The following is a 22,901-nucleotide window of genomic DNA, read 5'->3' as shown; positions in this document are numbered from 1 at the left end:
GACAGGCACGCTTTAAACCAGGCAGACGCTCCTTCCTCCACAGCACGGCTCCACAGGGCAGCGATGAAACCATCCATCAGGTACGGCTGGCAGGAACGCAGGAAGCAGGCGAATCCTCACAGGGACAGACAGGCAGAGTGCAGCTCCAGACTTGCGGTTTGGCTGACAGCTGGATCACTGACAGCCACCGCAATATATACATAGAGAGACCCCATCCCCATAAATCAACAACCAATGCCCTAACTGTTGCTGGGCATCAACAATTAATCTGCCCAGCAACCATCATCTATAGGTGCCCTAACTAGCCAATCCATCTCCCCCAGTAACACTGGCTAAATTTAGCCACCCTGGCCACCACTTTTGGCGGGAAAATCTCCCGCCAAAACCTCACCTAATGACCTTGCCATGATCAAAATCCCATGCGGATCCTTCCATATTAAATTCCAGGATCCTATCATTTATGCAGCTGTATATACATTAAAAAAGGACCATTCTTTGTCTGGGTACTGGCGGATATGTGTGGGCTGGCATGAGAAAATTCAATTACACGTAGTCGTCACAGGTGTTGAATTCCTCAGAGAAACCTGCCTCATTCATTTTTAGAAATGTGAAGCAAGCCAAGAGTCACATGGCAATAGGTCAGGGTTCCCTGGTTCTCAGAGCGTCCACATCGGCCGTTAACCCGATCTAGTCAGACACCTGTCGGTCTAGGCCTTCCCTGAGGCTGGATCCGGAGGGCAGCTGTCGATGGGTTAGCTGCAAGGTTCACGAGGATTGGTACCCGCACCTGTTTCACTGTGGGTGGAAATTCCTCTGCCAGCACCCGCAACAGCAGAATGCAGCATCTCTCGCAGTAAGGCTTGGAAATGCTGCATTCTGCCAGCCCTATTGCCAGCCCTTTGTACCGGGCGGTATAAGTACGTTGCCACCAAGTACAGGTCCTTGCCCTTTATGCTTTTTATACGGGGGGCCCTTTTCAAACACTGGAGCATGAAGGCCCCCATTTGCACTAAATTGGAAGCGGTGGAGCGCCCTGTCTCCTGCTCATCACCCAGGAGAATGTCATCCTTGGTCTCCTCCCCCCAGCCACGGACAACACCAGGGATCCCCGAAAAGTTTAAAGTACCCCTCAAAGCCTGCTCTTCTTGCTCCTCCTTCCCCCAGCCACCATCCTCCTCTGACTCCTCTTCAGACTCCTGCTGAATTGTCTCAGATGGAGTAGCCCTCCCTGGGAATTCATTCAGCATTGCGACTTCCTCATCTTCCAGCTCCTGCTCCTCGACGGCTTGATCAATGACACGACTCAATGCACGCTCCAGAAAGAAGGTGTAAGGTACGATGTCACTGATGGCCACAGAAGTCTGCATGTGATGCGCAGTGAAAAGAAACCAAGCTCCCTATAACCTGTCCTGCTACAGAGTTTGTACAGGTAGTCATTAACGGCACGTTGCAGCTGGAGCAGCCTATTAAGCATATACAGGGTGGAGTTCCAGTGCGTCAGGCTGTCACAAATCAGATGTCTGACGGGCAAGTGGTGTCACCGCAAAATGTCAGCAATGCAAGCTATGGCCATGTAAGATCTTCTAAAATGGCCAGAGATTTTCCTGGCCTGCCACAAGACGTCCTGGACCCAGGGGTATTTGGCAACAAATCGTTCCACGACTAAGTTCAGGATGTGTGCCATGCGCGGCACCTGTGTCATTTTTCCCTGTTTCAGCGCACTCAGCACATTTACACCGTTGTCGCACACCACTTTACCAACTGTCAAATTGAGCGGGGTTAGCCATTGATAGGCCTGTGACCACAGAGCTGAAAGCCGTGCAGAATCGGTGGGGCTCTTGTTTTCCAGGCACAACAACCACAGCACAGCATGGCAACGTCTCACCTGGGACGTCGAATAGGTTCTGGGGAGCTTGGGGTGCGCAGCGGAAGAGGCGGTACCAGTGGAAAAGGAGGAGTCAGCCGAGGAGGAGACGGAGGATGGAGTAGGAGGAGTAGAAGAAGAGACAGGCCTGCATGCAATCCTTGGCGGTAACACCAAATCCATATGGGAGCCTCGGGTTACATGCTTGACTGCCGTTAGAAGGTTCACCCAGTGGGCAGTAAAGGTTATGTACCTTCCCTGCCCGTGTTTGCTAGACCACATGTCTGTGGTCAGATGTATCTTGGCACCGACACTGTGTGCCAGAGATATATTCACTTACTGCTGAACGTGACCATATAGCTCTGGGATGCCCTTCTGGGAGAAATATTTCCTTCCGGGGACCTTCCATTGCGGTGTGCCAATGGCCACAAATTTTCTAAAGGCCTTCACCAGTTTATATGGCAGTAGTTAGCGGGCTAGCAGTTCTGACAAGCCAGCGGTCAGCCGTTGGGCAAGAGGGTTATCCGGTGTCATCAACTTTTCACGTTCGAACACTTGGGCCATGGAAGTCTGCCTTCTGCCAGATGAACGCGACGACGGCACGGTGGAAGGTGGAGTGGAGGACAAATGGGAGGAGAGAGGAGAAGAGGCAGGATGTGGAGCTCCGGGAGTGTGGCTTTGTGGGTTCTGATGGCGTTGCTCCCACTGGGCTCGGTGATGGGAGGCCAGGTGCCTTCTTAAGGCAGTCATCCCAAGGTGAGTGTTGGGCTTACCGCGACTTATGAGTTGACAGCACAGGCTGCAGATGGCAACACTATTGTCAGCAGCTGACACGTTAAAAAAAGGCCACACTGTGGAGCCATGTGCCGGCGTCCTGGGAGCGGCAGAAGTGACCGTGCATGGTGGATGGCTCGCTCCAGATACATTTGCAGTCTGCTTTTTGCCTCCTGTGCCCTGCAAGCTCTCTCTGCTGCTCTGTCTCACCCTCTGAACTCCCCTCCTCTTCCTCTCTTGTGGGTACCCATGTGGTGTCCATCGACACGTCATCATCGTCACCTTCACCACCACTGACATTTGAGATCTTGGAGTAGGCAGCAACAGCGGGGACCACCCTCCTTGGGCTGATCTGGGTACTATCGTCAGACCTCTGCGTGGCGGCGGTTGCTACCTCCTCTTCCTCTTCCGATGTCAAGAATGGCTATGCATCGGTAAGGTCTGGAAATTGATGGTAAAATAATTACTCTGACTCGAGTGGAGGGGCTATGGTGGTGGTATATTTGGGGGTGCACACAGCAGAGAGTGAGGAGTGTGCAGATACAGAGGAGGAGGAGGGTGCAGAAGCGGAAGGCTGAGTGAGCCACTCAACCAACTCTGGTGTGCCCTTTGAAGTAATCGCACGTGCCTTCTCCAACTTCCCACTTAGGCTCTGGCCTGGTGCACCTGCCCGACCCCTACCACCCCTGCGGAACGGCCTGCCTCTTCCTCTGCCTGTCATTTTCAAAATGACCCTGTGCCTAAGTTCCTAGAGAAGAGCAGCATTTGTGGAAGCAGGTATATCGCAGGACTCAATCAATATTTTGTGGAAACAGGTATATCGAACCCCTTAATCAGTATTTTGTTGAAGCAGGTATATCGCAGGCCTCAATCAATATTTTGTGGAAACAGGTATATCGAACCCCTTAATTAGTATTATGTGGAAGCAGGAATATCACACCCCTCAATCAATATTTGGTGGAAACAGGTATATCGAACCCCTTAATCTGTATTTTTTTGAAGCAGGTATATCGCAGGCCTCAATCAATATTTGGTGGAAACAGATATGTCGAACCCTTTAATCAGTATTTTGTGGAAGCAGGTATATCAAATCCCTTAATCAGTATTTTGTGGAAGCAGGTATATTGAAGGCCTCAATCAATATGTGGTGGAAACAGGTATATCAAACCCCTTAATCAGTATTTTGTGGAAGCAGGTATATCGCACCCCTTAATCAGTATTTTGTGGAAGCAGGTGTATCGCACCCCTCAATCAATATTTGGTGGAAACAGGTATATTGAACCCCTTAATCAATATTATTTTTGCCACAACAGTTATATCACACCACCCTGTTTATTTGGGGCAACAGGTATATTGCAGCCGTTGCAATTAGATGTTCCAATAGCGTTTGTCCCTCTATCCTGCTGCAGTATTGCAGCAGAACCGCACACAACTGCTGCACAACACAAATGCACTATAATGTACTTTCTATGTTAGAAAGTATATTATAAGTATATCACACCCCTCAGTATATCACACCTATCGATAGCATACCTATACCAGTCCTTAAAAGGACTTTTGGGGCCCTATTAGCTAGCGTTTAGTGTCCCTAACAACCTGTCCCTGCTCCACAAAGCAACCTCTCCCTACACTGACAAAACACAGAATGTAAAATGGCTGCCAGATCGGGTTCTTTTATAGGGTGGGGGTGTGTCCATGTGCTGAAACATCTCAATTAGTTGTCCTGTCCCACCTGATGGATGTGTCATGGGTCAAAGTTCGGCGCAATGCAAAAGAATATGGTGCCGGCGGACACCGCCATATGTTTGCATGTTTGGCGAATCGTGAACGCGCAAAGTTTGCCGCGAAACAACCGCCGGGCGAACTGCAAGGCCTTCTCTATTCCCTGCACGCAACAGTTTTAGTGCGGCCGAATCCCGGTATGTCTGTTGTGTATCAGCCGGATCTCCACCAGACCCCATTATAGTCAATGGTGCCTGTGGGCATTCCAGTAATGTCCGGCAATTCAGAATCCAGAGAGCTCTGCCAACTCCTGCCACGTGTGAACCAATCCTTAAGCAAGGCATACACATAACTGTAAGCTGAACGATTATTTGCAGGACAGCTACATCTCCAGATCCTCCCATACATAGGCATGCTCAGCTCACTGCACATGTAGTGGATGGCAGCAGCTTTGGCAGCGGCTTACCCCCTGAAAACAAAGGAATGGGGCAGTAAAAATCCAGCGTGCCCAATCCTTATCTCGTCCTACATGATGCATTGGGGTAGAGTCCACATACACATTGTCAGTTCGACTGACAAAGATCCAATATGCACAGCCAGCTTAGCTCTTAACTTATCAACAAGCAAGTCTGTATATCCAACAAATATCCACAAAAATATAATAAGCTTTATTAAATAAAAGTAATAATAATAATGCAGACATGAAAATTTAGTAACACGTGATAAGGCAACAACACCAGGGCATCACAATGATGGAGGTGACTATAGTAAATCTTGTAACAGTCTGCCTGGAACTAAATGTATCCACCAATAACAGAAATCTGAAAAATCTAAATAAATAATAAAATATGTTCTGCTGCTGCCAATGACTGGCTGCAGCGGTGAAGTGTCCCCTAAGCATTCTGTCACTGAGTCGCGTGCTGCTTGGGGAACACGGTACCACTGCAGCTAGTCATTGGCTGCAGTGGCACACATGATCCCTGTCCATGTATGAAGTTTACAAGCAGGGATCGGAATGCAGCAAGAATGAATGAGCAAGAACCAACCGTCAAGGAACAGGCTTCCCTTCACAGGTCTGGTGGGGAGTAACAGAAAAGTGTTAAAAAGCTGGGAAACCCCTTTAAATAAATCATAAAATAAGGCATGTACTTTGCCTTTTTTCTTTAGCAAAGAAGGACAGAGTGATTTAGAGATTTTGCATCCAAAAATGGACACTTGGCGGGGAACATGAGACAGGAAACACAGGTGTTTATTTTGCTGAGAAGCAGTTATAGATCAAAGCTAAGCTTGTGGATGTGCGATCTTATTGTGTCTTTTTTCTTTTTTGAATTATGTATGATTATTCTGTCCAGGATCAGCACTCCTCCCATTCGGTACAGGTGCTTTTGATTAGCAGTAGCCTGAATATAAGTGTGACGTGACCTACCAGCCCTCAGTCTGAGTCTCTGAGAGCAGGTAACAATGTGAGCTTTTACAACTGTTCACACGGTGCTGTGTGGCGACTGTTGTTGCTGTGGTGCTGCGCTGGTGGGACCTGGTGCCAGGGTGGCATTGCCAGGCAGCAGGGGTGCTGTTTGGTGGCTGGTTCCCGCCGTCTGCAGGTGCGGAGCTGTGGCGCCGGCGGTTGCCAGGCTGTGCCGTGCCAAATTTAGAATAGGTCCCACTCCAAGAGGCAACCTTGGCACGGTGAGTGGGCGTATGCCTTTTGATCAAATAGTACACTAATGCCTCTTATATAGCATGCAGTATGGGGGGCCGTACACTAATTATTGCGCTGAGAAGCGATGTTAATTTTGCTGAGAAGCAGTTATAGATCAAAGCTAAGTTTGTGGATGTGCGATCTAATTCTCTTTTTTCTTTTTTGAAACACAGGTATTTGCTACACAGGTATTTGAAGTGGGATGCAAGTAAAAGACTGCGAGTCGTCATTTACTCTGGCCTCACAAAGCTATCATATCTGCAAAGTATTACATTATTTTTATCAGCGAAAGTTTTTCAAAAAGTTAATATTGGACATTCAAGTAAAATACTAACCATAAAGATAGGTTTATACTCACCAGAGATACTCTATATAACGTAACTAATTCTATTTTCTATTGCTAATAACGACTGTCCACCGTTTACATCAAATATAATGGTTGACTCCGTTCACAGAGGTTAATGAGCATTTATAGGTATCTGAAAAGTATAAGTTCACGCTTTTAGTTATTATAAAGAACCACTGATCCAGGCAAAATCTCATGAAACGGTGCTCTTTTCTATTCTCATCTCTGATCCCAATGCAGCTTTTAGATAATGCAAATAGATCACAGGCCAAAATGATCTGACAAGATAATGGAGCTTTCATTGCTGCCTGATTAACTTGGCTGTAGGGTTCCACCTCGACCCTTTCGGCTGATGGTCCTAATTAATAATGATTACTCCCAAAATGTGCAAATGGAACGATAAACGAAGAACCAACTAATTAACTGCAACCATTTCTACTAATCATTAGTTAACATCCAATTTTGTCATCATTACACTGAATCGCATGCAAGGACAGATAAAACAGGGTCAGCCTTTTTGCCCCCATAAACCTGACAGCAATATTTTCTTTCCCAATAAAAGACAAACAAGTAATTAAAGTGAGAGCTGAAGTAAGGGCCACAAAATTCGATTACTTCAATATTCCACTGGTGGGTGAAACACAACCATTTTTCAAAATAAGTGCTGAAATCATCCTATTTTTCAGGCATTACATTAGAGGGGAATTTGTTTCCTTACAGACAGAAATCTAGTAATAGGGAACAGTGTAACCTTTCAGACAGACCTTCCTTTACAAATAAACTTACAGAAAGGAGACAGGTAAATGTTGTTTTCTGATAATTTACTGCTGGACACTTTGTATATAAGGCTACATTCACACAACAGTGAAAAACGGCTGTTTGTGCCGACATTTTTTTTTTAATGGCCGTCACGCTACAATTTTAAGAACAGTGGTGGTCTATGGGGTTATTAACATGGCAGATTTTTCGACAGCCAGTGTATAACGGCCATCCAAAAATAGGACATGTCTTATTTTGTCCATTTTATTTGACCAAAAGCCCAAATACAATTGAAGGGGACTCTATTGTTTGACAGTATAAGTGGTTGCATAGCTAGATTTTTCTAAAGCTACATTCACACATAAGTGTAAAAAAAAAAACAGTCATAAAAATTAAAATAAAAGGCAAAATGGTCCCACCTGTAGGGGGAGCTTTAGTTTCCTGCAAATCCTCTCTTAGAAGATCTTATCTTTCAGCATAGAACCCCTTTTGATGGGAACCTGTAACGGTCACGTCCACACACACACAGGGGGAAGGGTAGTGACCACTGCGCTCCACCCTCACCCCTGGCCCTGCCTACTTGCCTCACGAGTCCTGATGACAGGGGACAACTGGACGGCAGTCCCTAACTTAGGATATGTGCAGGGAAGACAGACAAGACAAAATACGGAACATGAACGGACCGGGTCAGAACCAAGAGAGCTACGCAGTACAACGGATTAAGCAAAGAATGGTCAGGAGAAGCCGGGGTCAAATACCAGGAGAGTAGCGAAGTACAAGAGGAGTCCTAAGAGAGTAGTCAGGTGGGAGCCGAGGTCACAATACCAGGAGGGATGCACAGTACAGGAGGAGCAGGCAAAGGATCGTCAGGGAACAGGATCAGGTAAGTATTCAGTAGTCCAACAAATAGCCAGGAACCTAGAAATTAACAGGCAACCTGTGGCCAGCAGGCTGCCTGTATTTATAGTGGGGAGTGAGGGTCATGTGTGACGTGGCCAGCGTCACATGACCGACAGACCAACCAGTCGAGCACCGAGTGATCAGCTCGGCGCTCAAGGCAGACTAGGAGCAGGGAGCCACCCAGCCAGCAAAGCCACCCTGGGAATGAGGTCAAGCACAAATCCTCATTCCCAAAGCTAAGCAACAGGTCTGCGGGAAATGGGGGACTGAGTGCACCTTCGGAACCCCGTGACAGAACCTTTTGTATTATAAGACTGCACCTTATGTTGGGGATTATGGGTTATATTTTGTGTATGGTCATGAATCGGTAAAATCACTTTTTTGATACTATAATTGTGATTGTGGACAATATTTGTGTGTGACCATCACTCCTTACCAGTTACTAATTATCTTCAGGATTATCATATGTATCAGTGGCCTAAATAGGCTGACATTCCCAGAGACTTCGTATGTATACGTTATTGTATGTTTGCTTGTTTATGAACTGAAATGTTCAAGTCATGTATTTCATTGCTGGGACTGAATAATTTATTCACTTTTTACAGAACTTATTTGATTCTGGATAAGGGATTGATACAAACAATGCTTAGGGGTTTAACCACGTGGCATAGTATTGCGGGATCCACACAGCTATTAACAATGTGGCCCTCATTAGTTTAATTAGGGCCCATACAGCTACACTCTATCTGACCACTGCGCTGCATTGCCAAAACTGCAACATGACTGAACAGTGTGATCGTATCCTAAAGCCTTAGGCCTCATGCACACGACCAATGTTCTCGTCCGCATCCGAGCCGCAGTTTTTACGGCTTGGGTACGGACCCATTCACTTCAATGGGGCAGCAAAAGATGTGGACAGCACTCCGTGTGCTGCCCGCATCTATTGCTCCGTTCCGTGGCCCCTTTTTGCAGACAAGAATAGGTATTTCTACAATGGGCCGCCTGTTCCGTTCCGCAAATTGCAGAAGGCACACAGGCGGCTTTTATGTTTTGCGGATCCGCAATTTTCGGACCGCAAAAAAAAAACGGAACGGTCGTGTGCATGAGGCCGTATTCACACAGTCAGTATATGGTCAATGATTTCCATCAGTCATTGTAAGCCAAAACCAGGAATGAAGCCTCCACAGAAAGATCTGCACCTGTTCTGTCTTTAGAGCCACACCTGGTTTGGGCTCAAAATCACTAATAGAAATCATTGACTGAACACTAATGGCTCAGTCACACAACTGTATGGCCACAGTGCCCGCATTGTGGATGGCAAATTGCAGTCCGCAATACATCGACATTGGCCGTGTTAACTCCGTGCTGCTGATGCGCACCCATTGACTTGAATGGGTCCGCTATCCGCAAATTACGGCAAAAGATAGGACATGTCCTGTCTGAAAGCACTTTTATGGGCTTTTGGGTCCATGCTTCTATACTGCAAAAGATAGGACATGTCCTATTTTTTTCCGTATCTTACGGATTGCGGAACCATTCAAGTCAATGGGTCACATACATGAATAACAATCTACCTGTAGCAACCATCAGTGAAAAAAGCATTGCATCCAGATACCTTCAGTTTTTTAATGCAAGACCCCTTCACTTCTATGGAGCCGTAGTAGTGTGAAAAATGCACAATAAAGAACGACTTTTCCTGAACGCAGAGATGATGCCTGAAAACCCACTGAAATAAAGGGATCAGGATTCAGTCCAGATTCTATGCGTTTGTTACACGCATTGCATCCAGACGGAAAACTTGTTCATGTGAAAGAGCCATAATCATGTCTGAGAGAAGGGCAGAACCTATTAGGGCTGTCTCACACGAGCGAGATTTCAGTCGGGATGCTATAGCATTTTTTATTTTATTTTTTGTGAAATGGGTTGTATTTTTCATTGGCACCATGTTGGGATGCCTATATCTTATTTATTCATTTGTATTAACTTTTTCTGTGGGGGAATGAAAAATATTGCAATTAAGCCATTATATTTTGCATTATAAATTTTGGTATATAGTTACAGTTTAGTCGCAATAAATAGACTTTTACTAAAAAACACAATTTGCTTTTGTGTCACTATATTCTGAGAGCCATAACTTTTAATTGTTCCTGTTTGAGGAGTTTTTTTTACAGGATAAGCTGTAGTTTTCATTGTATAATTTTGGGGTACATGCACTTTTTGATCATTTATTATTCTACTTTAAGGGAGGCACATTTAGCACAAAAAAAAGCACTTCTGGAATTTTTTCTTCCTTCAGTGTTCACCATGCAGTATAACTGACATTACTGGCAGGTAGCTATTAGATCTTGCCAGAGACAACTATTGGCACTCTGCAGTCGCATCACATGGGGATGATGAAGTTACAGAAGGAGTCCACTCCTTCTATCCAACCAGTATCACAGCTAACTAACTCCGTGGTCAATGTAGCCGGAGCCCAGCTGTATATTACAACTTGCTGCCACTGCTGATGGTACAGGCGCGTCTGCTGTGCCACTCCATCCCTGCGATGTAACTGTACATTGTTTTGCATTAACTTAGTTAAAGCAAGGATTTGCAGTTACATTTTATGAGGGAAGAGGTTAAAGAGGACCTTTCACTAGTTTAAAAACGAAAAACTAACTATATCAGTGGGCAGAGCGGCGCCCAGGGGTCCCCCTGCACTTACTAGTATCTCTGGGAGCCGCTCAGTTCGCCCGGTATAGGCTCCGGTGTGTGCAGCTCCCTCTGTTGTACTGGGCAGAGTTTTTGTATTAGGGTTGTCCCTTGCTGCAGCGCTGGCCAATCGTAGCGCACAGCTAGTTTTTAAATTAGTGAAAGGTCCTCTTTAAAGTCATCTTTGTGAAGATAGCATTTAGGTGAAGATAGCATTAAAGGGGTTATCCAGTCAATTATATTGATGACCTATCCTATTCTATCAGATCAGCCGTTAAAAGAGGCCGGCGCACTGGTAATGCCGCAGCTTCTTCCTAGGCCATGTGACGTCACTGTACTTCTTAAGTTATTTGTAGACACAGTTGACTATTTGCGAATGGGGAGCTGTCATTATGTGACCACCCACTAGTGTGGGACCATACACCTGATGCATTGTGGGTAGGACAACCTGCAAGTTTGTGTTCATATGTTGGAGGTTTGTTGAGGGAAAATTCTGTGAAAATTAGTGGCCCAGTGATCAACTACAAAGGTGAAGGGCAGATGAAAATTAAGTGGCTGGTGAGACCCAGTGAGAAACTCTTATAGGTGAAACTCGAAAAATTCGAATATCGTGCAAAAGTCCATTTATTTTAGTAATGCAAATTAAAAGGCATTGCATTAATGCAGCTTAAAATTAGGCTCAAAGTCCAATTATATATCACATTTCAGACTGCACTCTAGACTTGCTATTAGGTGGATTTACTATACTGCTGATATAAGTATATTGATGTCTTATTCTGTACCGTGTTACACTGTTCTTGTAGTTCCACGGGTAATGTTTATCTACAAAAATAATAAAAATTTTAAATAATAAAAAAAAAAAAATTGGGCTCAAAGTTTCACACTCTAGTCAGCTAATTAATCTATACTCCCTGAGCAAAGGGTACCTCAAAATTGTGACTTTGGGGTTTCATAAGCTATAAGCCCTAATCATCGAAATTATAACAAATAAAGGCTTGAAATATCTCGCTTTGCATGTAATAAGTATCTCATATATTAGTTTCACCTTTTAAGTTGCATTACTGAAATAAATTAACTTTGCACAATATTAAAATTTTTCGAGTTTCACCTGTAGGTGGGGCAGGTTTGGGTGGGGTTAGTTTTCCAAAGACCTACAACATCGATGAAGGAAAAAGTGAGTGCTCTCACTATTCCTATGTACTTTTTTGTAAAAATATGTGAATATCGTATTTTCCTCCCAGCATGTGCGGCTGAGCTGGTTTCCAGCCAGGTGAGGTCAAATACCGGACCGGAGTTTAAGTGCCGTTCCGGGTTTTGGCAGCACCTGGCTGTCTTTAAATAGGCAGCTGGGCTCAGCAGAGATGTCTCTGTTTTTGGGATCTGAGGCTTTGTGCCGTGCTGGAGGGCTGAGAGTCGCATGCTGGGGAAACAGGCCCCCTAAAGCCTGCTGTGGACTACTGGAGGCAGAACTGCCAGCAATTTGTGTTATATATTTTATTCCATTGTGTGTGAATTAACACCAATACTGCAAAGTTACGAGCTGTTTTGTGCAATTGCCTCAAGCGTGAATAAACATAGACGTTTTGAGATCAGAACTGGTATTTTGCCTCTGTACTCCGCCCGCTTACCCTATCTACCATAGTGAAACCCCACAATTGGTGGAGGATGCGGGCGAGAGCAGTGACGCTGGCGTGAATGCTGATATTTTTGGTTTCTGCATTTTTCAGGCACGGTTGTATGTTGTACATTAAACCAGCTGTATTACAACCAGTGCCCCACGACAAAATGGAGGCTGTTGTGAAGGCCCTCATGGAGGCTAATCTGCAGCAGTGAGAGACAAACCTGCAGCAATGCGAGGCTAATAAGCAGCAGCAGTAGACTAACCAGTTGCTGCTACAACACGTGATAGCTTTGCAGACAGCAGGAGCAACCCGAGCGTCCACAATGCCCGGAAAGCAGTCCGTGCTGCGATTCCTAAGATGACCCCCGCAGACGACATTGAAACCTACCTGGCGATGTACGAGAAAGTGTCCATCAGGGAAAAGCTACCCCATGACCAGTGGGCTAAGGTCGTCGCTCCATTCCTGGCATCCGATTCCCAGCGGGTGTATTTTGACTTGCCGGACGATCAAGCGGCCGACTACCAAAAAGTAAAGGGTGAGATTTTGGCAAGACAGGGGGTGAATGTGTTGGTTCGGCCCAGCCGGTACATCAGTGGGGGTTTAAGCTGGCTGAGCCTGCGAGGACCCAGTATTATGACTTACTCCACCTCTTGCAAAAGTGGCTACAGCCTGATGTGCTGAGTCCCATGGCTATGCTAGATAGACTATTGGCTGATATGTTCTGGAGGGCTCTGCCACCCCCTCTCCAGCACTGGATTGGCCAGGTGTCTCCTGGAAACGCCCTAGAAATGGTGGACCTGGTGGAGCGCTATGAGGCTACTAAGACTGTTACAGGGGGTTCTTTTGGGAGGGGTGCAGTCAAACCCCATAAATCTCCATCCCAGACCCGGCGATTTGTACCTGCCAAACCCACCAGGGGTGTACCCTCTACGGACCTGGCTCTGATGGTCTGCTTCTGGTTTCAGGGTCCGGGCTATATAAGAGCTGACTTTCCCCATCAGGTGGAACCCATGGATACTAACTATGGCTACCGTCAGTCGCTATATGCCAGGAATTTTTGTGCAGCAGGTACCCGAAAAACTCTAAACCACCTGTGCCTGGTGGAGGTAGGAGACACTCCAGCGGAGGCTCTGCTGGACTCAGGGAGCCTGGTGTCCCTTGTAAGGGCTCCCCTGGTACGGTCAGCAGAGTATACTGGCCGGAAAGTCGGGGTCATGTGCATCCATGGAGACTTAAAACACTATCCCACTGCCCTGGTGTCTCTAACCACAGGGGCTGGCAGATGGACTCACGAAGTGGCCGTTGCCCCAAATTTACACTACAAACTTATAATAGGGTCAGACTTCCCGACACTGTAGCCTGCTATGAGAGTGACTGATACCCATGAGACAGGGGTAACCCTAGCAGAGTGGCCCGGCTCAGGGGTGAGACCAGAACCCTGGGAACCTGAGACCAAAGGGCCAGCGGTAGGGGTGACCGCCACTTCGGTGGAAGAGAGACAACCCCGCAAAGTTTGATTGTGGGAGACGTGGAGGACTTGCCGCCGGGTCCTCAATTGGCAGACCTTAATGTCTCCAGGGATAATTTTGGTACCGCCCAACGTCAGGACCCAACCCTATCCCGCGCCTGGGAAAATGTGTTAATAGTAGATGGTGAACCACAACAACCTGGGGCAGAGTCAGTGTTTCCCCATTTTGTGATTCATCAGGATATGTTGTATCAGGTTAACCAACTATGGGGTGAGCCTATTGAACAGTTGGTGGTCCCCAAGGCTTATCGCAAGCTTGTGTAAGATTTAGCCCACCAACACATTCTCGGGGGTCACCTGGGGCTGCAGAAAACTCAGGATCGTATTCTACAGCGGTTTTACTGGCCCAGCATATTCAAAGAAGTGGAAGAGTTTTGTAAGTCTTGCCCGACCTGCCAGATAACTAGCCCCCATCCACATTTCCGTAGTCACCTAGTACCTCTCCCTATTATCGAAGTACCGTTGGACCGAATAGCTATGGACCTCATAGGCCCAGTACCAAAGTCCGCCAGAGGGCATTAACACATCTTAGTCATTCTAGACTACGCCACTCGGTACCCAGAGACTGTACCACTGCGACATACCTCGGCCAAACTCATAGCTAAGGAGTTAATGGAGATGTTTTCCCGAGTGGGAATACCTAAAGAGGTTCTGACCGACCAAGGGACCCCTTTTATGTCCAAGGTGATGAGGGAACTCTGTAAGTTGCTGCACATAAAACAACTACGGACGTCCGTTTACCATCCGCAAACGGACGGTCTGGTAGAACGGTTTAACCAAACATTAAAAAATATGGTGAAAAAGGTAGTGTCTAAAGATGGGAAAGACTGGGACCTCCTTCTGCCCTATCTCATGTTTCCGGTGCAAGTGGGTTCTCGCCCTTCGAACTGCTATATGGAAGACACCTTCGCGGTCTCTTGGACGTGGCCAAAGAGGCGTGGGAACAACAACCCACTCCACATAAAAGTGTCATTGAGTACATTACCCAGATGCAAGATTGGATGGAGACAGTGTTGCCTCTTGTTAGGGAGCATATGAAAGCAGCTCAGGGAGCCCAGAGTCGGGTCTATTATCGGCAGGCTCGGGTCCGGATCTTTAACCCGGGTGATCGGGTTTAGGTCATGGTGCCGACCGTGGACAGTAAGTTCCTGGCCTAGGTGGCAGAGGCCCTACGAGGTACTCGAGAAATTTGGAGATGTAAACTACAAGGTACACCAGCCAGGGCGGCGAAAGCCGAAGCAGGTTTAACATGTGAATTTACTCAAACCGTGGAAAGATAGGCAAACCTGTACAGAAGACAGCCCGCGGCTGGGTTTTCTAGGAGAAGAGGTACTGGCCCCTCTGTCTGATGCAAGAGAGGTGGCTGTCACAGTATAAATGGCTGACAGCCTCTCCTCTAAACAGACTCAGGAGGCCAGGGAGTTCGTTTGTCGGAACACGGATGTGTTCTCGGACCTCCCTGGACGCACTTCCATAATCCAACATGACATTGTCACTGAGCCTCAGGCAAAAGTCTGATTAAAACCATACTGGGTACCCGAGGCTCGGCGACAAGCCATATCGGAGGAGGTGCAGCTAATGTTGCAGCTAGATGTCATTGAGGAGTCAAAAAGTGAGTGGACCAGTCCTATAGTATTGATACCCAAGCTAGATGGGACATTGCAGTTTTGTAATGACTTTCGAAAACTTAATGAGGTTTCCAAATTCGATGTGTATCCCATGCCCCGGGTAGATGAGCTGATTGAGAGATTAGGACAAACCCGGTATTTTTCTGTTTTGGACCTCACCAAAGGGTACTGGCAGGTACCTTTAACAGAGGCTGCCGAAGAGAAAATGGCCTTCATCACACCGAAGGGGCTGTACCAGTTTATGGTGTTACCCTTTGGTCTGTATGGCGCCCCCGCCACTGTCCAAAGACTAATGGACATTGTGCTGTGACCACATCGTCGGTACGCTTCGGCTTGCCTGGACAATATTGTCATCCACAGTACCGACTGGGAAAGTCAATTACCCAAAGTGCAGGCTGTATTGGACTCCCTTCGGAAAGCTGGCCTAACCGCTAACCCCAAAAAATGTGCAATAGGGTTAGAAGAGACTAAGTACCTGGGGTATGTCATTGGGCGTGGTGTTATCAAACCCCAAGTGAACAAAACAGAGGCGATACGGAATTGTCCCCGACCTGTCACCACTAGGCAAATAAAGTCATTCCTGGCAGTGATGAGCGGCGGGGGCAATATTCGAATTTGCTATATTTCGCGAATATTTGGGCGAATATTCATCATATATTCGAGAATTTGTGATCTCCAGTCATTATTTTCTTGATTGCGAAAATCAGCAATATGAAAATTTGCGATTAACACTACTCCTAAAGTCAAAGATATTGCAGCCTACTCATTGGCCCACAAACAAGAAGCAGTGAGGGATCCCCCTAAAGCCTGCTCTGGACTACAGGAGGCAGAATTGCCAGCAAGGTGATTTGTGTTATATGAACTTTCCATTTGTGTGTGAATTAACAAAGTTACGCGCTGTTTTGTGCAATTGCCTCAAGTGTGAATAAACACTGACGTTTTGAGTTAAGAACTTATATTTTGCCTCTGTACTGCGCCCACTTACCCTGTCTACCAGAGCGAAACCCTACAACTGTTATATAATGTCTGATGAAGAGACCTGAGTAGTCTCCAAAGCTTGCAATTTCGTCATCATATTTTCATTTAGCCATTTGAAGGTATCAACTACTAAGGAATCTCATCCAAAACTAATCATCTATAACACACATACAATTACCTACACCCCCTTTACAATGGTTCACCAACTGCAGCAGGCTAGAATGCCTCTTAGAGATAGCTATAATTCAATGTTTTCTATTTGACATGCCAGGATATTTTGTAATTAAGAAAATGCCAATAATTGCTTTCTTGTTTCATGATTTAGTAAAACTTTCTAGGAAGGTTATAAATATTATGTTTCAGTAGATGTGACAACCCTATTGCTTCATGCTTTCATGCAAGACAAACAGAAATCAACAGCCAACAAAATAATCTGGAATTTTGTCAACTTCCAATTATTATCTTGCTGGTGGGGAAGATCAAAGAATAATTGAAGTTTCTGGTCCTGAAGTCATAGAATGGACAAACAATTTCAGCTGTGAGTAGATATAATTCTAGATACCAATCCTTAACTTTTCTTCATTTGATGAAACGTCAGTGCCTGGCTGTAGAGAGCCATTTACTACAATATATATTGTTTGAAATGAAAAACTGTGAATGTCTGTTACTGCAGCGCTATAAACAGAGTATGCATTAAGTTCTATTTGTTACTTTTTTGTCATATTTTATTTCTTTTTAAATAACATTGTCATTTAGAACGTGAAATTTCAGTGTTTCAGTGTGTTTTCTGTGTCAGGTAGTCATAACTCGTCGTCAAGATACAGTATGACCATTTTTTATCTGTGGTAAAACATATGAATGGTGCACTATATTTCTTTTGCTCTGACTATTGAAATATCTACACCATATAGACAAAATTATTATTACAAGTTAAAACATCCATCACCCGAGGGCTGGATAGGCAAATCTGGTAGCCTGCATTATGTAGCAGACACCAACAGTTATGGGAGCCATCTTAATCGCCATAGTAAAGAAGAATCGGGGGAAAGAGACACCTAGTTTACCTCTGAGTGCCATCTAACCAGCCACCATACTTCATCACCTGGTGACTAGTGATGGACGAACATCTGCCGGGACGGTTTGCGAACTCGATCAAATGTTCCCGAACCGCAAGTTCGTGGCGGGTCCCATTTATTTTAATGGGAGGCGAACCTGAAAAACCTTCAGCTCATATTTGCAGCCAAGAAATAATTACTATAAGTGCACAAATAGTCCCACAACATGGACAGTGACATACCAGATGTATTAGAATTTGCGATCTCCATTCATTATTTTTTTAAATGCGAAATATCAGCAATATAATTTTCGCGTACACGCATGCGCACACCAGTTATAATTATTTTTTCCAATACTGTTTGTAACGGATCACCTGGCACCCCGACTGAGTACCTCCGTTGACAGTTGCTCCTAGCGTTTTCCTGAGGTTTCCAAGCACTCTGGCAGACACCACAATCACGAACCGAAGAAGCAGATAAATCCTCTTCAAGCATGTGAATGCTGTAGACAGTTGAATAGGGAACCATACGAATAGGTTTACACTCCTAGCAGTCAAACTGGGACAGCATGCAATAAATCCTCCCCCAAGAATGAGACGACACTTCACCTTGAGGGTTAAAACAGGAACTCCCTTTATTTTAACACAAGCATTGATTTATACACATCTTCCAACAATGTTACCACCCACAGGGTTTTGTAAAAACAGCCAATCACATGTAGTTACAGTATTCAACCTTCCCAGCAATTGTACACAAAATCCCCTTCCCTCTGTCTGTAACGCAATAAACAAAATACAATGAGTATTGTCTGAGACCCAATCCACAAAATACAATTACCAAACGTAATGGACTAACTTGAACCCTGGTCTAATTCGTGTGGGTGAGAGTTCAAGTTAGACCAAGTCCTTTGTGAACAAATGAGGCCTGGCTGATGAGAGGGCCCATAATCCTGGGGCAAGAGGCGGGCACGCAGCCCCCTCCAAAAGCTCATGGCAAACTCTGGCAAAAAGGTGAGTTTGCTACACCGTTTGTCACTGTGTGTAGCAGAGGGAACGCAGCAAAACAGCAAACAAATGTTGCAGTACCCAAATACACTATAAAGAAAGTATATTATTGGTATATAACACCCCGTTTCTATTAGTTTTTTGGGGGGCGACTGGTATATCACACCAGTTATAATAATTTTTTCCAATAGCGTTTGTCACTCTGTGTAGCTGCAGTATCGCTGCAGAACCGCTCACCACTGCTGCACAATACAAATCCACTATAATATTTAGCTTTCTATGTTATAAAGTATATTATAAGTGTATTACACCCCTCTGTACTGCACACCTATCAATAGTACACCTATACCAGTCCTTAAAAGGACTTTTGTGGACCTATTTGATAGCGTTTTTGTCCCTAACAGCCTGTCCCTGCTCCACACAGCAACCTTTCCCTACACTGGCAAAAGACAATGTAAAATGGCGGCCAGATCGGGTCTATTTATAAGGTAGGGGGTATGTCCATGTGCTGAAACTTTTCAATTGGCTGTCCTGTACTACCTGATGGATGTGTCATGGGTCAAAGTTCTTCACAATGTAAAAGAATATGGCGGGTGCGAATATCGCCATATGTTCGGCGAATCGCGAACTAGCAAAGTTCGCCGTGAACCGACCGCCTGGCAAACTGCAAGGCCATCACTACTGGTTACAGAGACTGTGCCTTGTATTCATTATAGTTGGATGATCCACAAGTTATCATTTGCACTCACAAGTGCTCTTCTGGACGAATGCGCAAAAATTTCCACCTTCACACTTTAAAATATCCCAGAAAAGTGGAAGCTGTTGTAGCTGCAAATGCAGCGAGTCCCTGTGGGAGCTGGTATAGAGGCAAGGAGTGGTTGTGGCCTTGGGGTCCATTGCAGTTAAAGTTGTAGCGCTGAAGAAGGAAGCCAGAACTGAACAAAGTCCTTTTACCAAGTGCAATGTAGTACTTGCAAATACAAACAGTAGCAGCAGGCTTCAGTGAAATGAGGAGGTATGGTGGCAGGTTGGATAGCTTCAATCCTGCACTTTAATCATACTGGCCTAGTGATGGTGATGAGGGTGTCTTTAGCCCATTTTCCCTCACTTCACAGAAGGGTCAGCAAAGCTGGATGTAGCAAGTCGCTCTGATTCCAAGACTCCACTTGAATCCTACGTAATTCTGGGAAGTGTCTGTCTGGCAGGAGAGGGTCCACACACATCCCATCTCCACCTCCACTCTCCTTCAGAGTGACTTTCCTAGCTCAGCCCCACCCTTGGCAGGAAGGCGGTCTAGCCCACTTCTACCAAAGGAGGAAGGAATGGAATGGTAAGTTCCATTCCTGTTACAGATTGCCAACCATACTCCATCTTCTGGTAAACTAAGTGCATAACATGTCATTAAATTCATTAAATTCACATTGCATAAAAATATGTAAAATACAGTAAAAAAAAGTACAATATAATAATACTCTGGGGTATTACACAAAGAGGATGCCAACTCCAGATTAATGCCTATGGATTTAGAATGGGATGCAATAATGTGAAGTGAAGGTGGAAAACAGAGGTGGCTCACTTAGGAATAGTGTTGGGCGCGAATATTTGAATCGCAAATATTAATCTCGAATATCGGCACTTGGAGAATTCGCGAATATTTAGAATATAGTGATATATATTCGTATTTTCCAATATTCTAGATTTGTTTTCATCCGAATTCATGATCCCTCCCTGCTTCTTGCTTGTGGGCCAATGAGAAGGCTGTAATGTCTTTGTCTGAGCTTAGCAACATCCCTAGCAACCAATAGGAAAGTTGCCTACCCCTTTACTATATAAGAACCTCCCCAGCAGCCATTTTCTGTCGTTTTTTAAAGTTCTGAGAGAGACAGCAGCCTCATTGCTGTGCTCTGTGCTTTGCTGATTAATTACATTACCGTATTTTTTGCCCTATAAGAGGCACCGGCCCATAAGACGCACCTAGGTTTTTGAGAAGGAAAATAATAAAAAAATATTTTTAACCAAAAGGTGTGCTTTTGGTGGGTTTGAACTAATGGCAGTCTGTGCATGACACTATTATGGGGGGGATCTGTGGATGATGCACTGTTATGGGGTGGGGGATTTGTGGATGGCACTATTATGGGGGGGAGCTGTGGATGGCATTATAATGGGGGGGTCTGTGGATGGCATTATGATGGTGAGGGGGATCTGTGGATGGCATTATGATGGTGGGGTGGATCTGTGGATGGCATTATGATGGTGGGGGGGAGCTGTGGATGGCATTATAATGGGGGGTCTGTGGATGGCATTATGATGGTGAGGGGGATCTGTGGATGGCATTATGATGGTGGGGGGGATCTGTGGATGGCATTATGATGGTGGGGGGATCTGTGGATGGCATTATGATGGTGGGGGGATCTGTGGATGGCATTATGATGGTGGGGGGGATCTGTGGATGGCATTATGATGGTGGGGGGGATCTGTGGATGGCACTGTTATGGGGTGGTGGATCTGTGGATGACACTGCTATATGTGTCATCCACAGATCCCCCCATAACAGTCCCATCCATAGATCCCCCCATGATAATGCCATCCACAGACCCCCCCCCCCCCATCATTATCCCATCCACAGATTTCTAGGGAGGGGCTGGATAAGGCGGGGAGAGCGGCGGGCAGTGAAGGCACTGTACTCTGGCCCCGCCGCTCAGTATGTACTGTTTTATACGTAGTGTTAATCATCATATCTAAACTGAGTAATGATGTGCTCCCCCTGCTCCCCATGTGTACCATACTTACTGGTACACATGTCACGCTCCTGTAGTAAGCACTAGCAGCTGACAGGCAGGCCGGGCGGCCGTAACTCACTGAGGTCACGTGCCTGCTCCGCCTACTTCATTCATAAAGTAGGAGGAGCAGGCACGTGACCTCCGTGAGTACTGCCGCCCGGCTCCCCTGCCAGCTGCTAGTGCTTACTACAGGAGCAGGTACTTGTTGAGAAAGGCAGTGTGCCGAACTTCCCGGAAATGTTCGGGTTCGGGATCCGAACCCGACCCGAACTTCGTCCTGAACCCGAATCCTATTAAAGTCAATGGGGACCCGAACTTTTCGGCACTAAAAAGGTTGTAAAACAGCCCAGGAAAGAGCTAGAGGGCTGCAAAAGGCAGCAACATGTAGGTAAATCCCCTGCAAACAAATGTGGATAGGGAAATGAATTAAAATAAAAATAAAATATATAAAAATAAACCAATATCAATTGGAGAGAGGTCCCATAGCAGAGAATCTGGCTTCACGTCAGCAGAGAATCAGTCTTCATGCCATAGCAGAGAATCTGGCTTCACGTCACCCACCACTGTAACAGTCCATTGTCATATATTTAGGCCCCGGCACCCAGGCAGAGGAGAGAGGTCCCGTAACAGAGAATCTGGCTTCATGTCAGCAGAGAATCAGTCTGCATGTCATAGCAGAGAATCAGGCTTTACGTCACCCACCACTGGAACAGTCCATTGTCAGATATTTAGGCCCAGGCACCCAGGCAGAGGAGAGAGGTCCCGTAACAGAGAATATGGCTTCATGTCAGCAGAGAATCAGTCTGCATGTCATAGCAGAGAATCAGGCTTCACGTCACCAACCACTGGAACAGGCCACTGTCACATATTTAGGCCCAGGCACCCAGACAGAGGAGAGAGGTCCCGTAACAGAGAATCTGGCTTCATGTCAGCACAGAATCAGTCTTCATGTCATAGCAGAGAATCAGGCTTCACGTCACCCACCACTGGAACAGGCCACTGTCACATATTTAGGCCCAGGCACCCAGGAAGAGGAGAGAGGTCCCATAACAGAGATTCAGGCTTCATGTCAGCAGAGAATCAGTCTTCATGTCATAGCAGAGAATCAGGCTTCACGTCACCCACCACTGGAACAGGCCACTGTCACATATTTAGGCCCAGGCACCCAGGCAGAGGAGAGAGGTCCCATAACAGAGATTCACGCTTCATGTCAGCAGAGAATCAGTCTTCATGTCATAGCAGAGAATCAGGCTTCACGTCACCCACCACTGGATCAGGCCACTGTCACATATTTAGGCCCAGGCACCCAGGCAGAGGAGAGAGGTCCCATAACAGAGATTCAGGCTTCATGTCAGCAGAGAATCAGTCTTCATGTCATAGCAGAGAATCAGTCTTCACGTCACCCACCACTGGAACAGGCCACTGTCACATATTTAGGCCCAGGCACCCAGGCAGAGGAGAGAGGTCCCATAACAGAGATTCAGGCTTCATGTCAGCAGAGAATCAGTCTTCATGTCATAGCAGAGAATCAGGCTTCACGTCACCCACCAC

This window comes from Bufo bufo, chromosome 5 (assembly GCF_905171765.1).
Source record: "Bufo bufo chromosome 5, aBufBuf1.1, whole genome shotgun sequence".
Lineage (NCBI taxonomy): Eukaryota > Metazoa > Chordata > Amphibia > Anura > Bufonidae > Bufo > Bufo bufo.
The sequence above is the reverse complement of the archived record's forward strand: the minus strand, read 5'-3'. Positions refer to the sequence as shown.